The sequence below is a fragment of the Chelonoidis abingdonii genome, chromosome 14, assembly GCF_003597395.2.
Source record: "Chelonoidis abingdonii isolate Lonesome George chromosome 14, CheloAbing_2.0, whole genome shotgun sequence".
In the NCBI taxonomy this organism is placed as follows: Eukaryota; Metazoa; Chordata; order Testudines; family Testudinidae; genus Chelonoidis; species Chelonoidis abingdonii.
The window spans coordinates 16,016,964-16,033,219 of NC_133782.1; the positions used below are offsets into that span (position 1 = coordinate 16,016,964).

Below are 16,256 nucleotides of genomic sequence, written 5' to 3' on the forward strand. Positions count from 1 at the left end.
TGCAGCAAATGGGGTCGTATCATAGAGCTATGCTATAGACAAACGGAAATCGGATTGTGTCTGGATGAAAGGATGGAAGGAATGTTAGAAGTATATCGTGTTTCCAGTAAAGGGTGGTGTTTATGTGACATGAGGACAGATGCCATAGCACTGTAAGTGTTAGGAGGTGGACCTCTTGTTTGGACTTAAGGTCCAGGCTGAGTTGATCGGTGGGGTGGAAATGTTGAAATCTTGCTGAAGTCCCTCAGGGGCCCCCCCCCTCCCCCTTTTTCCCGATGGGTATCCAGATAATGCAAGCAATGATCTATAATGTATGCAAATAAGTAGGTGGTGTGAAGAAGAGCTGAGAGTGTTGTTCTACAGTCAGCATAAAAATGTTGGATAACTATCGGGCCATGCAGGTAGCCATAGCAGTCCTGCTGGCTTCGAACGGTATAAATTGTCCCAAATCTGAATTAGTTGTGGATGAGGACAGAAGTCCAAACTCCTCACTCTCACAACTTAGGCTAACAAGGCCAGATCCTCGCTTACAGAGAGGGGCTCGCGCAATCTGAAGCAAATACTCACAATAACATCACACACACACCACAAACCACCAACCCAGGAACCAAACCTGCACACAACCAGGTGCCGACTCTGATCCACATATCTATTCACAAGGGACACCATCAAGGGACGTAATCAACATCAGCCACACCATCAGAAATGCTTGTTCACCTGCACATCTACCAATGTGAATATAATGCCCATCATGTGCCAGCAATGCCCCTCCTGCCCCATAAAAGGTACAAAATATTTTGCCAACCGGACCAGTCTCTATGCAAAAGAATAAATGGAATACAAATCTGACAACCCCTCAAGGAATAACAAATCAAAAACCAGAAGGAGAATATTGTCATTTCTCTGGTCATCAATAACAGACCTAAAAAGTGGCAATCTTCAACAACAACAAATGCAGAAACAGACTCCAACGTGAAGACTGAAGAACTGGAATTAATTGCAAACTGGACATCATTAGATAGGCCTGAATAAAAACTGAAGTTGCTGGTCATCTACAAAACCTAAAACCTATTTTCCCCAATACTGAACTTCCCTAACTGTAACTCACACCTCCTTTGCACTGTCATGAAATGGACCACTCTCATTACCACTTCAAAAGTTATCTTTCCTCCCTTGGTATCCTGCTGTTAAGTGAATTGTCTCCTTAGACTGATCTCACACTTGGTAAGGCAACTCCCATCCTTTCATGTATTTATACCTGCTCCTGTACTTTCCACTTCATGCATCTGATGAAGTGGGTTCTAGCCCATGAAAGCTTATGCCCAAATAAATTTGTTAGTCTCTAAGGTGCCACAAGGACTCCTTGTTGTTTTAGTCAATTTAGCAGTATCTCAGGAAAGAGTGTCTTCCTCCATGGGCTCTGTAGAGATGCAAACATTGTAGAATGTTTCTTTTAACTGGTTAGCTTCAGAATATGGTACCCATTCATCTATGCTTCACAAATGCTTTCCAGCATTTTTTCCTATATTGCACTATAAAATGAAAATATTTACCTTTGTAAAGCAAATGAAAGTTATATAAGAACTTAAAATAGCTTTTTGCTTTGCTTAAAGTTGCACAATTATTGTCAGGTTTTCTAGAAGGGACATAATTAAAGAACAATTAGATATCACCTTTCTAGAAGTTCCTCTTATGGTAAATAGCACTGGCTAATTTGTTTTTTGTTTGTAGGGTTCAGTAAGTTTTGTGTATTTCAGTGACATTGTAAATGAAGGATTGTCTTCATGGCTTACTGTTTCTTATGACCACTAAAGTGAATTTACTGTGAAAATGCATATAGTTGTTTGGAATGGTTTGCACAAAAAATGACAATCAAAGAATAAATTCTAAAATCTGAGGAACAAGTGAAAGTCTTAAACAAGAGAAAAAATAGAAAATTCTACAAAATATCGCAAAATTCTACTCCCAAAAAAGGGTGTGTGTGTTTCAGATTAGAGGCATTTGAAAATTTGGGATTTAACTTTTGTGAAGTGTAAGTAATTTATTACAAGTTTTCCTTGCTCTTAAACTGCCGACCATGGTTTGAAAAACTTGTTAGTCTTTTGTTTGTACAATACTAGTGACCTAACAGTTATACACATCATCCTGAATCAACACGTTTTGGAACACTGAGAACTGAATGAACTGAGCTACATTGTATCTATAACATCCCAGTATTTTGAAGTAATAAAAGTTCCCAGCCCATCTCATTTAATGATACTTTGTGCATTGTTATTGAATTAGACCTGAGTCCTGCAAAGGGACCTTGCATATGCTTTGCTTAAGTTTATGCACCATGAGTAGCCCCAACTGGGGACTTAGTTTGTGAGATGACACTTGTTTTAATACAAGAAACTATGGTTTTGAAATATAACCTAAACATTGTTAAAATAAAACTTATTTACTTTTTTGTGTAAAAGCTGCTAAGTAATAAACAAAATATAATATTAATTTAGTTTCAGAGAAGCCTTTGGTTTCTGTACATTAGATCAAAATCTGTCAAATCTAAATTAATTTTAGAAAGTAGCAAAAAAAGAAGCAATGTTTAAAGTGTCTCTCTCTCTTTTAGAATGAAAGATATTGCAATATATGTAGTTAATAAGACATATACAATTTTCTTAGTTTAATTTTAAATCTTCCTTCTTCCAGTTGTCCCAGTTGAAACCAGCTTTATGATTTAACCGTAAGTCTTAAACTGCATCACCTCTGGGCTTTTTCCATGAGGGACAATTTTAAGTAGGGAGGTTCATTATCCAAATCAAAGTGTGACCTACTCCTAGAAGTCCAAACTGTGTAAAAGGAAGTTCTGTCAAGGCAAATGAATAGTTTGCAAGAAGGTGTTGTTGCTATTTTCGAAAGTCAGACAAAATACAGGTAACTATTGCAATATAATAAAAGAAATATCAAAACCACCCAACTCTCTCAAAATATTTTAGCTACTCATCTTTCTCTATTCTGTACTCTTTAAAGCCAAAGGGTGTGGTTACTATTGCTCTGTGCACGGTGTGATCACTAGTGCGCTGTCCATGGTGTGAGGTGTAAATGCTACTGCTGTGTGTGGTGACTCTTGCACTGTCCATGGTGTGATTGTACTTCTGTACGTGGTCACCACAGCTCACTTGTGATAACTACTGCTCGGTGTATGCTGTACATTACTGTCCTATGCATGCTGTACAACCTGGTCTCTATTGTGGCTGCTCAGCGCAATGCTTGCTTCAGATGTGCTTCATAACACTAGATGTGCTAGAGATGCAAACAGGAGGCCCACCTCCCTACATCCAAAAGCCATCTCTGGCCTCCCTTGCTTCTGTCTTTGTGGGGCCAACCCCTGTGCCTGATGCTTCCACTCCTGGACACGGGGAGAGCTCCCTGGTGCAAGATGTGCACATCATCACTAGGGCACGAGGTAGTGTGCTCACTATTATGAGGTCACGTGATGTAGTCACTTCTGTGTCACGTGGGAGTATGCTCACTATACTCGTGCCCCCGCTCCAGACACAGCAGCGACGTCCCTCTCCTCCCCTCCAGGAAGGATGTAGTCCCGGTTGGGGGGTGGCGGAAGGATAAGCAGGCGGCGCCAAACCCCGCTGAGGCCCCAGCCGCAGGGCGCGGCGCCTCCTAGCGGACCCGGGGCAGATCCCGCCGCCGGTTCCCCCTCTCGCGAGAGCCCCTCCATCGGCAGGGTTATGTAACCTGATTCCCCTCCCCCTTCCCTTAAAGGACCCGCACCCCGAAGTGGAATGGGGTCTAGGCGAACAGGGCCCTATTGGGGCTCAGGCCCCCTCCCCCCCGGGGCGCGGCCCCCTCCCCTCCCGCTGGACAATGAGTCCCGTATGCTAATGAGAGTCTCGCGTCACTTCCGCTCTTTCTCGGCCGCCATCTTGGCCAGGGCAGGTTCTGGGCAGGAGGGACCCGGCTGTATTGTCTGCAGGGCGCCCAGGGAGCCCCCCCCTCCCCCCGGCCCGGAGCCTGACACCCCCCCTCCGGGGACCAAGCGCAGTGGAGCCGCCACCGCCCCCTGCTCCCGGGACCTGCTCACCATAGGCCACCCCCACACACACTCACNGCCCAGGGACCCGGGCGGCGCCAGGGAGGCAGCTCCGCGCATCCCCACCCCCAGCCAGAGGTGCCGGGGGAGCGCCCGCCCTCCACTGCTGAGGAGAGCCCCAGGCAGGTAGGTGAGTCCGCGGGTCCGAGCCGGGAGGGGGCAATCCCTACCCCCCGATCCGTGCAGCGGTGCAGCTGCCTTTACCCGTAAGCACCGGGGCAGAGCCCCGTGCAGCCCTCTCCTCGGCCGCTGGGCAGGAGCCCCGTGCCGGCCCCGCACAGTGCAGTGTCCAGCGCGATGCCCGCTGCAGGCAGGGGCTGCGGAGTTTGCGTGCAGCTCCCACCCCTCTCCGCAGCTGCACACATGTGGCAAAGACTTGCATGCACCGAAGAGACCAGTTCTTTCTCTGTGCTCTGGCCCGTTCTCCCGCCTGAACCGGCTGCAGGGACCGCTACCGGCTTCCCCTCTCCCTTGCCGGGGCCCGCACGGCAGATGTAGCGCCAGCCTCGTCCCTCAGTCCCTCTTCACCCCTGGCGGTAGGGGCTGCACATGGATGTGCCTCGAGGGTGGCTTTCATTGCACGCTCTGCATTGGCGGCGGTGGATGGTGGGGTGAAGCGGCTGAGATGGATCAGTGAATGTATGGATCCATCACCTCTAGCATCTCAGAGCTGTCTTTAACATGCCGCCTGCCTGGTGAAGGTCCCTAATGGCAGAGTTGGCGCTGGAGAGCGGCCGGAAAGCAGTGCTGGCTGCGGTGCAATGAATGGAGACTAGAGCAGCCTCCCCCCACTAGCCGGGGTGTCTGTCTGCTGGAAAAGGCGCGATTCATAACTGGTCCCCTGAGCAGATCAGTGGCTGCAGGCTGGAGTAACATTCACCCAGCCACTAACCCGCCTCTTCCTCTCTCCATCCCGGGTCATAGCTACTGTAACCATTCTCAGACAAAGGCAGGAGAAATTAAGCCACAAAATGTTGCTTACTGCCTCTGCCGTTCGTAGGTTGCACCCTCCTCACCCACCCCATCATGCTGCTTTTCGTTCGTGTTTGCAGTCTAAGTGGGGTGTGTTGTTTTTTTTAAAAAAGCACCAACATGAATGTGACTCCCATTTTTGTATGTTTTGGGGTTGGATTAAAGCTATATTGTTGCATCTGGTTTATGGCCATGGAAGAAAAATACCAGCTCCCACCCAAAATGCACCGCAGCCAATTCGGTGGAAAGGAGAGATGAGTGTTCAAGTCAGTAGGGGGCGCATTCTCTGCACTGGGTAAGGTTGCTGCAGAGAGGGGGAAGGGCCCCAGATGCATAGAGAGGAGCTGCCACACAGCGCCTTCTACAGACCTGGGAAAATGGGCCTATCACTAAGTGCTCAGTTGCTCTTATGAGCTGACAGCAGCATAGTAAAGGATTTAGTGAATAGAGCAGTGATTTAGAGAAAAATCTGATCACTTCAATATGTTTTTTGGAACTACAGTGACCAAATTGTGTTCTTGGCATCAAATTCTCAGTGCCATTCCCGATACCACTACTATGTACTTTCATTCAGTTCATAGGGCTTGATCAACTCTCTGCCACTATAATAATCTGAGATCATTTTGAAGTTGACAGAATACTTGTGTTCGGAAATCACACTGATTAAATGGAAAAATGAGAAAAGTAGAGCATGTGGATGTCTTCTGTCCCTTTTGGAAGGCTGTACATGGACCTCCATGGAGAATGTAGTAATTGTAGGAAAACTTGATTGTGGCTTGTGGTGCCATCTGCTTTATAAACTTGCATGGCTTTTTCACACAGTCTGAATGCATGGCAGTAGTAATGTAGAAACTTTAAAAATGGTGCATTACTAAAGCATTGAGTGCCTTATCTGTAGCTTGAGTAAGCTATGCTTTGCTTGGACCACTGGGATTTTTCTATAATTTTGACTTGTGATCTTGGTTTTAACGAAAATATTTGACAGACTTAAGAGCTTTGGCATCTTTTAGAAAAATGACAGAACTTTCCTTAGTTTATGCCATGATGTTTCCATTAACTTTGTTTATTAATATTTGAACATTGATGGGGCAGAAGGGGGGTGTTTAGATGAAGAAGTATTGTCACTACTTGTGCAGCACAGTATGGTCATCTTAAGTACATTCAGATTGAATTGCCTGGCTCCCTGGTAGCAGCAATGCCATTCAAGTAACCTGGGTCTTAGCTGGACTGTCTGGAAAAACTGAACTTTCACTTGGGGAGACCAGTAACTGTCGCAGCTATGAAGATTTACCAAGGTTTCATATCACAGTTACCATCCGTCCGGATGAGGAAAATGAACCATCCTCTTAAAACCAGTTGCTTTTAAAACAAAACAAAATTGATCATTTAATGCCTTGTACAGTTTGTAATATATATTTACAGACGTTGGATAGCGATTACCAAATCCAACCAATATCTTCCTTAGAATATGTAGTGAAGTTGGAGTATTATACAGAAATGGAAAGAAACATATTCTGTTGCTACTAAAAATTGCCACTTGAGGCTGATTCATTGTAACATGGTTGTTAAATCTTTGCTGAAGATGCTTCCAGTATACATAAAGATAAGCCTTAGAATGGAGCTGTCTTTTTGACACATAGTTGATAACATGTTCCTACATAGAAATATTTAAGCAGAATATTAAGATTGTTTATACTTGTGAATTTATTACGCTTTATACAGGTTTTAACTTCTTTACTAAAAGTGATTTTGACCTGTCCACAGTAATTTTTATTTATTTTATATTTGGCTTTTCAGCATTTAACAGTGATTGACATGTTTAACCACTTCAAAGTTTACAGTCAGCTTTAAGAAGCTATTGCAATCTTGCTTTCATGTCTGAAACACTTAACTGTTTAGTATCCAGTGTTTCAAATACTGACTCACATTTATAACTCAAAGTCCTGGTGACAGGAGAAAGAACTATAGAAAACAACTTCAAATTTTTCCCCCCATAATGCCTAAATTTACCTTTAATGCCTAAATGTGTATTGGGTGAAGCTACTAGAATTTAAAAAAAAATTAATGTAAGAGCATTTGTTTTAAATGTTGGGAGGTAAATAGTCTTTTGAATATGTATGAGGAAAATATGAAAGGTGGCTTGTATTTCCTCTAAGAAAAAGGATATGTAGATTAAGAACAGAATGTGGTCGTACTCAATATGTTTGGGGCCAAGAGCCCTATTTTAGAAGAACTTCTAGGTTTCTTTTGAAAAGCGTGCTCTGCAGCATCAAACTTCAGCAGGTCATGAGCGTGCAAACAAAATGGCTAAAGTTACTATATGTGATATCCAGGGACACACAAATAACAGAAGCGTTTCACTGTATGCAGGACTGAAGGTACCAACTGTCAGAAGATGCCAACTCTCATATTATTTTGCATTAACTTACAATGGTGCCTTAAAAGAGCATTTTAATTGAGCATAGAAGTAATTCAGTGATATTATACTGTACTAGACTCTCCACTTTATTAACTGACTCCTAAATTAGAAGAGGAATGCCAGCTAGATTTCTAAGTAAGTGCATATATAAGCCCTTTCTGTGCAAGGTAAGCTGTGCTTCCAACATACACCAGCATGAATAAGGGATGGCTGTTTCCTCCAGCTTTAGTACATGAGAATAACTGCAACCTTTGAAAATTACTATTAAAAATGTTATAAAGCAATACTTCTGACATGCATAGCCGTATCTCAGCGACATGCACATTGTTGGAATTAAGACGTGTACACAGCCTAAACCATAAATTTTATATGACTATTGTTTTTAATGGGGAAGGTGACATCTGGCTTGATTAGTGTAAAGGAAGAAATTGGAATAAATATTTGGGTAGGAGAAAAGACATGAGAACTAAAGACTCTAACGTACTTATATTGGAGCAGCTCTAAATGAACAAAGTGTAGCAGTCAGATTAGCAATTTATATGTATTCATAAAACAGAAAATTATCTTCACATTAATATTTGTGCACAAAGGTTGCAAGAGAGAACAAATCAAGATTAGACTATGATCATCCTCATCAGGATCTGAAGTCTTTAGGACTTATACTTTAAATCAAATCCCAAAAAAGAGAAATGTAGTGAATAGCTATTTGATTTAAATTGTTCACCTATTATGTGCTCTACCCAGAGATGTCCTTTGGTAGTCACTGGCCCCTTAGGATACTTGTGCCCTGTTTGTTAGCTCAGTTGAGTTGGCATTTCAGTTGTGTTGAGCCCTCTTAATGCTCGTTAAGATGCAGGCTAATATGTTTGAAGGCATGTTAGTTGGCCTTTCAGCTTTCAAACATGTTAGCCTACATCTTAACAAGCATTAGGGCTTTTAAAGCATATTAAACTAAGGCCTGGTCTACATATAGATTTTGTACTTGTATAATTGTCAGGTGTGATTTGTTTTTTCCCCTCCTGACTGATACAGTTATACCAGTACAACGCCTAACATGGACACAGTTATACTGGTATATGTATATTTATATTGGTATAACTTTTTCCTGTTCAGGAAAGATAAGCTATATGAATATAAGCACATTTATACAGGTATATGGCCATGTCTGCGCTACAGTGCCATAGCCACAGTGCCATAGGTATGCTGCTGTGACCCAGTTGACACAGGCTACAGTAACAGAAGGGATTTTTCTGCTCCTGTAGGAACTGCACCTTCCTGAGTGATGGTAGGTAGGTTGATGGAAGCATTCTTCCGCTGACCTATGTGTGTCTATGCTGGGGGTTAGGCTGGCATAACTATGTCAGTCAGGGGAGTGGATGGCCATAGCTGTGTTGACCAAAGTTTTATGTATGGACAAGGCCTAAGGCATGATATCAGCACAGCTACATTGGTCAGGGGTATGAGAAAACCATGACCCTGATCAACATAGTTATGCTTACAAAATCCCCAGCATGGACACAGGTGTATCAGTGGAAGAGTGCTTCTGTTGACGTACCTGACATTGTCTGGAGAGACGGTGTTCCTACAGAAACAGAAAAACTCCTGTCTGTATATACTATGCACTAGGGGAATATGCCAACATAGGCTCTGCAGTGTAGACATAAACTAACTGTCCACACTAGTATGGAGGGTTGTACCACTTTAACGATACCAGTATAGGTAAAGTGGTACAACTTTTGTGTTTAGGTAAAATCTAACTTGACTGGACTAACATGATGTAAAAAACCCACCCTTTTGGGGAAATGGAATTGTTCATTCTGGACTTTGAAGAAAATCTTCATCTTGACATAAAATATCTAAAGATGTACTTGAGATCAGATTAAGGAAACCAGTTTGTTTTTTTTACCTGCCCAAAGGGCACATGTTTTCAGAAAAAAATGTATATTGTTGACACCTGCATTGCAATTGAGATTGGAAGCCCAAATGTGAGGCCCACTTTTGGAGGGCATCACTTTAACCTCACGTACATTGGAATTTTTTGGATGTGTGTGACATTTTTTGGTTTTAAATAAGAATGGAACAAATGCCATATTCTTCTGCAGTGAGTCACTGTCAGTTACACCATTTATATCCTTAGTTTAAAAAAAAACTTGGCATTAAAAGTGGTTTGGAAGAAAACTGATCTTTGGCTGTTGGGTTCTAAACTTGTGTAATTGTGTTCCAGTGCACACAACGGACTTATACGTTCTTGATTGAATGGATCAGCTGGCAAAATATGTATTTTTAAGATAAAATACTGCTAAGGTAATGTTTAAAACTTTAATTATTTAAAAAAATAAAAATAAAACCCCTCCAACTACCTCAACCATTGGAAGTTAACACTGTCAGTGGGTGGTTTTGCCTCATTGGGCCAATCATTTTAAATATGGAGGCATGCTTTTAGCCAAGGCCTTTCAGTTCTGTTTCAGCTGTTCTCCTGTCCTTCAATCCCCTGACTTCCAGCTGTTCTCTTGCCTTTACCCAGTTTTACCTGTTCTGTTTAAGCTGCTTGATTCCTGACGTGACGCCAGAGCTAGCAGTTCTTTGCTGCTGCAGTGGAGCCAATTAACATTTTTTGGTATTGATGTGGATCAGTAACAGCAAGAAAGACGAAAAAAACGCCTTAAAACAAATCGCTTGGTTACTTAGAGAAAAGTTTAAAATGCTTTTCTTTAAATACCTAAAAACTGTGTTGTATGGTTTTTGATTCCCACTGCTCCAACCATGAAGGCTTGTGAATATCAAAGGTCCATGAGCCAGCCCAAAGACAGCAGCTGAGGTGGATTAGTGCTGGAATCTAGTCAGGGAGTTGGAGTGCTTGGGAATTGTCTCGGTACAAAAGGGAAGAAAGATAAGAATATGTGGAGAGAGGAGTCAGTTTATAAGGTCTTGTCCAACCCCACAGACTAGTTACATTTTTGTTTGGGATACATATGGGGATTGGGGGCGAGGGGGGGGTGGGGAGCTGAATCAGTTGTTTCTTATTTAACCAGTTAAAATGTAAAAATAGCCTGTTAGCTAAGTTCTAGCCAACTGGCTAGTGTCTTATCAATTTAATACACCATACCTCCACTGTCTGAGGAGTATATCACACACTGGCTGGGGTATTGACTAGATCAGGGGTTCTCAAACTTCATTGCACTGCGACCCTCTTCTGACAACAAAAATTACTACATGACCCCAGGAAGGGGGGACTGAAGCCGGCTGGAGCCCTGCTGACCCAGGTGGGAGGGCCAGAGCCAAAACCGGCCCCGGGCAGAGGGGCCAAAGTCAAAATCCAAGGTCTTAAGTCTCAGGCCAGGGACCTGTAACCTGAGTTACCTTTGGGCTTCGGTCCCAGGCAGTGGAGCTTCAAAAGCTTCAACTTCGGGGCCAGGCCTCAGCAAATTTAAAGCCAGCCCTTGCGACCCCATTAAAATTGAGTCATGTCCAGTTTGAGAACCGCTGGAGTAGATTGTAACATGTTCCAGAGTGCATATCAATATATGCACACTTGTGCAGTGCTTTGCTACTCATCATTCACCCGCACACCCTAGCAATGTGTGTTACTGGTTTGGCACATCAGATCACCTGTGTACAGCTTACATGTTTTGTTTCTGTATTTTAAATTTAGAAAGACTTCTGTGCCACTTTGTGCAGTAATAAATGTCTCTTTGTAAGTTCTTTAGATTCTTACCAAGTGTCAGAATGCTTCTTGGAATGCTCCAAACAGCAGGTCAGAGCACTTCAGGATTCCACATGATTAGGACCCTGCCAAATTCACAGCCATGAAAAATGCATCATGGACCATGAAATCTGGTCTTTTGTGTGCTTATACCCTATGCTATACAGATTTCATGGGGGAGACCAGCATTTCTCAAATTCAGGGTTCTGACCCAAAAGGAAGTTGCAGGGGTTCACAAGATTATTTTAGGAGAATCATGGTATTGCCACCTTACTTCTGCGCCGACTTCAGAGCTGGGCAAATAGAGTGTGGTGGCTGTTGGCCCAGCACCCAGCTCTGAAGGCAGCACCCCGCCAGCAACAGTGTAGAAGTAAGCGTGGCAATACCATACTATGCCATCCTTTCTGTACTGCTGCTGGAGATGACTCTGTCTTCAGAGCTGGGCCTCTGGCTAGCAGCCGCTGCTCTCCAGCAGCTTAGCTGTGAAGGCAGCGCAGCTGTGAGCAGCAGTGCAGAAGTAAGGGTAGCGCAGCTCCTCCTACAGTAACCTTGCAAACACCTCCCCTACACACACACTCCTTTTTAGGCCAGGATCCCTACAATTACAACACGGTGAAATTTCAGATTTAAATATCTGAAATAATGAAATTTGTTTGTTTATAAATCCTATGACCATGAAATTGACCAAAATGGACCATGAATTTGGTAGGGCCCTATATGGGATTAAGCGTCCAACAATATATTTTGCTCTGGAATTTTTCATATTTAGTTTCATCCCGGAGGAGAATTACTTTTGAAATCTTGAGGAATATTCATTTAGCCTTTCTTTCTACTCATTGAACATAAGAAAATCATGACCCCTTTTGAGGCTTTATTACATTGAACAAAAAAGTCTTTAAGAAATAGCCATGGACAAGTGAGAATGACATAATGAGCATGTGCAGTACATACTGATTTCACTGCAGCTATTGGTATATGTGTGTGTTTGTGTGTGTGTATGTATATATAAATACCCGTGGCAATTTCAAATGCTCCTTTTAAAGGGGCTACTAGGTGTAGTGGCTTACCTTTTCGGCCATTGGTGTCTCTAGTTTAGACATCTTGTACACTTAATTATATTGAGCTGTACAGACCAGACAACTTTTGATATTAGTTTCTAAGGCACATCAAAAACACAAAGCAGGAATCGACCTATTTAAATGTTTGCATGGTCAAATAAATAGGTTAGCAACAAGAAACCTAGATTAATGTGACATTTTAGTTCGGATTTTAAACACAAGTCAGCAAATTCAAAGTTACGGTTCCCAAATAAATGAAAATTTGGCCATGTTGCACAGTAAACTAAAACATGAACGTTATCAACATTACATATGCTTAGTAGCCGTTGGTAAGGAAATAGTTAATTCCTGTTCAAACTGTGCAGTTAGTGTACACACCCACTAGGTGGAGCTTTTGGCACCAGTGGAAAATTCCAGAAATCAAGAAAGAATGAAAAGTGAGAGTTAGAACAGAAGCTCTTAACCTTTTTCTTTCTGAGGCCCCCCCAACATGCTATAAAAATTCCACGATCCATCTGTGCCATAACAACTGTTTTTCTGCATATAAAGGCCAGGGCCAGCGTTAGGGGGTAGCAAGCAGGGCAGTTGCCCAGGGCCCCATGCCACAGGGGGCCCTGTGAAGCTAAGTTGCTCAGGCTTCGGCTTTAGCCCCAGGTGGTGGGGCTTTGGCTTTCTGCCCTGGGTCCCAGCAAGTCTAATGCCAGCCCAGCCTGGTGGACCCCCTGAAACTTGCTCATGGCCCCCTAGTGGGCCCTGAAGCCCTGATTGAGAACCACTGAGTTAGACTCCCTGTCTGATGGGCAGCAGAAGAGACAAGATTTTTAATCTAAAAAGAGGAATGGAGAGAGAGAAATTTCAGCTGCACTGTTGACACTTCGGTCATTAGAACCTTGGCTGTCTTTCATGAGAGTTCTTTTTGTATGATGGGAAGCTGGAGACCCTTACGCAAGAGCAGCCAACCTGAGGCTGGACTGTAAGCCCAAAGAGATCAGAGAAAAACAGGGAACTTCTCAATCATTTGCTGATTATTGCTGTTCTGTGGTCTTAGGCAGGGAAATGTAGAATGCCTAAGAATTTCCTGCACAGGGATTTTTATAGGTGTGCTGTAAAACCATGCTGTAGATAAACTCTCCATCCATTCCCCCCCCAACCCCCAGGAATATATACTTGGTTATATAAACAGTTAACGTGGGAAACTCAAGAACTTCACAGTGGTCAGGGAAGCAGTGCTAATAGTGATTTTGTTTAGAGAGCCAGCCAACCTGAATTTTTGTGATTAGCTAATTTAAAATATCCAGTTTCCGATGCAGCATTTTTTAAATAGTATATTCTGAATATTTAAAAAATATATATTTTTAGGAGTTGGGCTTTCCAATAGTGGGGAAACTGACTTAGTTGGGTGGGAAGAGATGGGACCTGACTGTACATAATGAAGTAAATGGTACAAAGTAAACAAACTGATCAAATAGAGAAATAATTGTTGCCTTCTTTGTTCAGTTACAGTGATATTTGGTATTGAAACTGTAGCACATATAAATTTTCAGAAGGTATGTGATGTCTTTTTCAAGTTTTCATCCTAGAAAAGCTGCTAGCATAGTCTCAGTCCTACAATGGACATAGCCTATGAGCACATAGGATATGTCTACACTGCATTTGGATTGTGTGATTAGACATACTGTGCTAGCTTTAATCTAGCTTGCACAGGTGCCAGTAGCAGTGAAGCCATGGCAGCATGGGATTCAGTGAGGCCTACCTGCCCATGTATAAATCTAGGTATGCACTTGGGTGCCTAGCCCACACTGAAGCCTGTGCTGCCTATTCACTGCTATTGGTATCAGCGCTAGCTAGATTAAAGGTAGCTCGGGTATGTCTGAATGCACTGCAGTTACATCTTTGATTGTAACATAGATATACATGTAGTTAGCACCATCAAACTAATTTCAGGGCTTCACTACAGTGTTAACTCGAGGTATAACTCAGGTCACCCTTAGCCTGACTCCTCTCCACATACACACACCTCTAGTTTGAGTTAAGTCGTGCTTTACTTGAGCTAGCTGGCCCATTAAGGTTGACACTCAAGTGCTGCTGATGTTTGAGCTAGTAATGCAGTGAGGATGCAGCTACAGGCTACAGCTAGAGTTAGTATAAGTCATTATCTGCTAATCCTCTCACTCTGCAAATCTGTTTGCTCTGTGTAGTTTGATGGAGTGTGGTTCACAGTGTGCCCACTCTTTGAGCTAGGCTAGCTTGAGTAGAGTAGCTTGTTAACTGTAGCAGTGAAAGCAAGCCCTTGGTCAAGGATAGATCTACCATGACTGAACTCTTACCAGCTGACAAGCTGAGTACAGTGTCTGTTGTTTGTGGTTGAGTAGGTGAAATAAGTATTGTCCATAAAGAAATTATCAAGAGTGTAGTGTGTTTAATATTGAAAACCAATCTTCTTCATAGGTTTATAGCTGTTATTGGAAAAGTGAAACATTAGTTGTGACTTTGTAGAAGTGGTGTGCACCAGTAAATCCCATTGGTTTCACAGGGAGCTGCGGGTGCCCAGTACCTCTGAAAGTCATCTGGAGCTGTTTTACTACCACGTGAAGAGTAGTCTGACAGATTAAATACTTCATCTTTCCTATAAACAAATTGTGGCTGTGTCAGGATTCGAACTGTTTATTCCTCTCAGTGCAGGAACAAGGCTATGCAGAAGCCACACTTACCTTTTCAGGGAGGTGTCTGTGTCAGCTTTTCATTCTCTGCTACTTTTCTCTCTGGCTTCTGTCACTCTATTTTTTAACTCTGTGTTGTCCCTGACCCTGCTGTGTTTTTTCCTTATTTTTATCTTGGCTTTCTCTCCCATCTCGCTCCATGCTATCCCCAAGGCTTGTGGTGCTGTCACTGCCAGCTCCTCAAATCCGGTTGGCTCAACTGCTGTGGAACGTTCAGGTGCCAGTATTCCAGCCCCCTCCTGGTAAACAGGCATCTATCATTCACCTTGTGCTATGCAGAGCACAATAGGATACATGGCCGAATAGTCCATAGGCACAAGGAGGTTGCATTTTTCTGACTGAGGGAGCCATAATTTAATATTTTCAGAATAGTATATTCAAAAATCTCAACCATAATGTTGTATTAATATAGTCTTTTATTCATTCTACTTTCATGGCTGGCTTCTCAGAGCATTCTATTTGAGTGTAATTAACTAAGTGGATGTCTTTGGAAATAGACCGTATTTAAAATGTACATGGACTACTGAAGCATAAGAAAAAAGTAAAGTCTTATAGGAAACTAACATTTTTTACTGCTTTGAACTAAGAAGCATGCAGCTGCAACCAGTTCTGATACATGGTTTGTGTTGTACTTTTTATATCTAAACCAATAATTCCCTTTAACTCATAATAAAATGCCAGTAAAATGAGACTTTGCTATTGGGGAAAACTTTTATTCAGGATTTTTTAAATTCAGAAAAATGCCAGAGGCTTGATGATCATGGTTTGTACTATGTAGGGGTGGACTTGTTTGACCCTGGTACAGGCTGAAGTACCTTGCTTTGCTCAGTGGTCACATCTTCAGGTTGATGTAGTAATTGTCACTGATGTGCTCCAAACAGGCCTCAGCCAGGCAGGTAGTTTTATATAATTGGTCTTCAGGTGGGAGAGAGGAATATAAGGTGATCTGGACTTGACAGAAGTGCAGAGGACTGACTATTCATTCTGTCCAGTTCTCTGTCAGAAAAGTAATCCAGTATGGCAGGGAAATAAATGTATTGTTCATAGTAAAAATATTTTTCAAATAAAATAACTCAGTTCCACCAATCTTAGTCAATAGCCCAGTTTACTAGTATGTAATGTAAATCTCTTCTTTAGAATATAAATTCTGAGGTTTTTAAAACAAAAGTTAAATTTTAAGTCTTTTCTTTAAACTTATGTATTTCATGCATTCTGTTGTTGTGTCATATCAGCCCATTAAAGTTTTATTTCTATAATAGACTTAGTCCACAAATTTCCAGAAACTTAATCCAGTTTC

The 16,256-nt window shown here is 42.4% G+C and overlaps 1 protein-coding gene across 9 annotated transcripts in view; it reads left to right on the forward strand.

Moving 5' to 3' along the window:
* The first annotated feature begins 3,918 nt into the window (after positions 1 to 3,918).
* Positions 3,919 to 16,256, forward strand: part of ADNP (activity dependent neuroprotector homeobox) — a 44,254-nt gene continuing 31,916 nt past the window's right edge. For 2 of the 9 annotated variants that reach the window (XM_075072257.1, XM_032804008.2), the window contains exon 1: positions 3,919 to 4,217. The gene's annotated coding sequence lies outside the window, so the exon portion shown is untranslated. Of the gene's footprint in view, positions 4,218 to 9,710; positions 9,756 to 16,256 lie in introns of those variants that run through there. The other 7 variants (XM_032804006.2, XM_032804007.2, XM_032804003.2 and 4 more) reach the window with 4 other exon arrangements.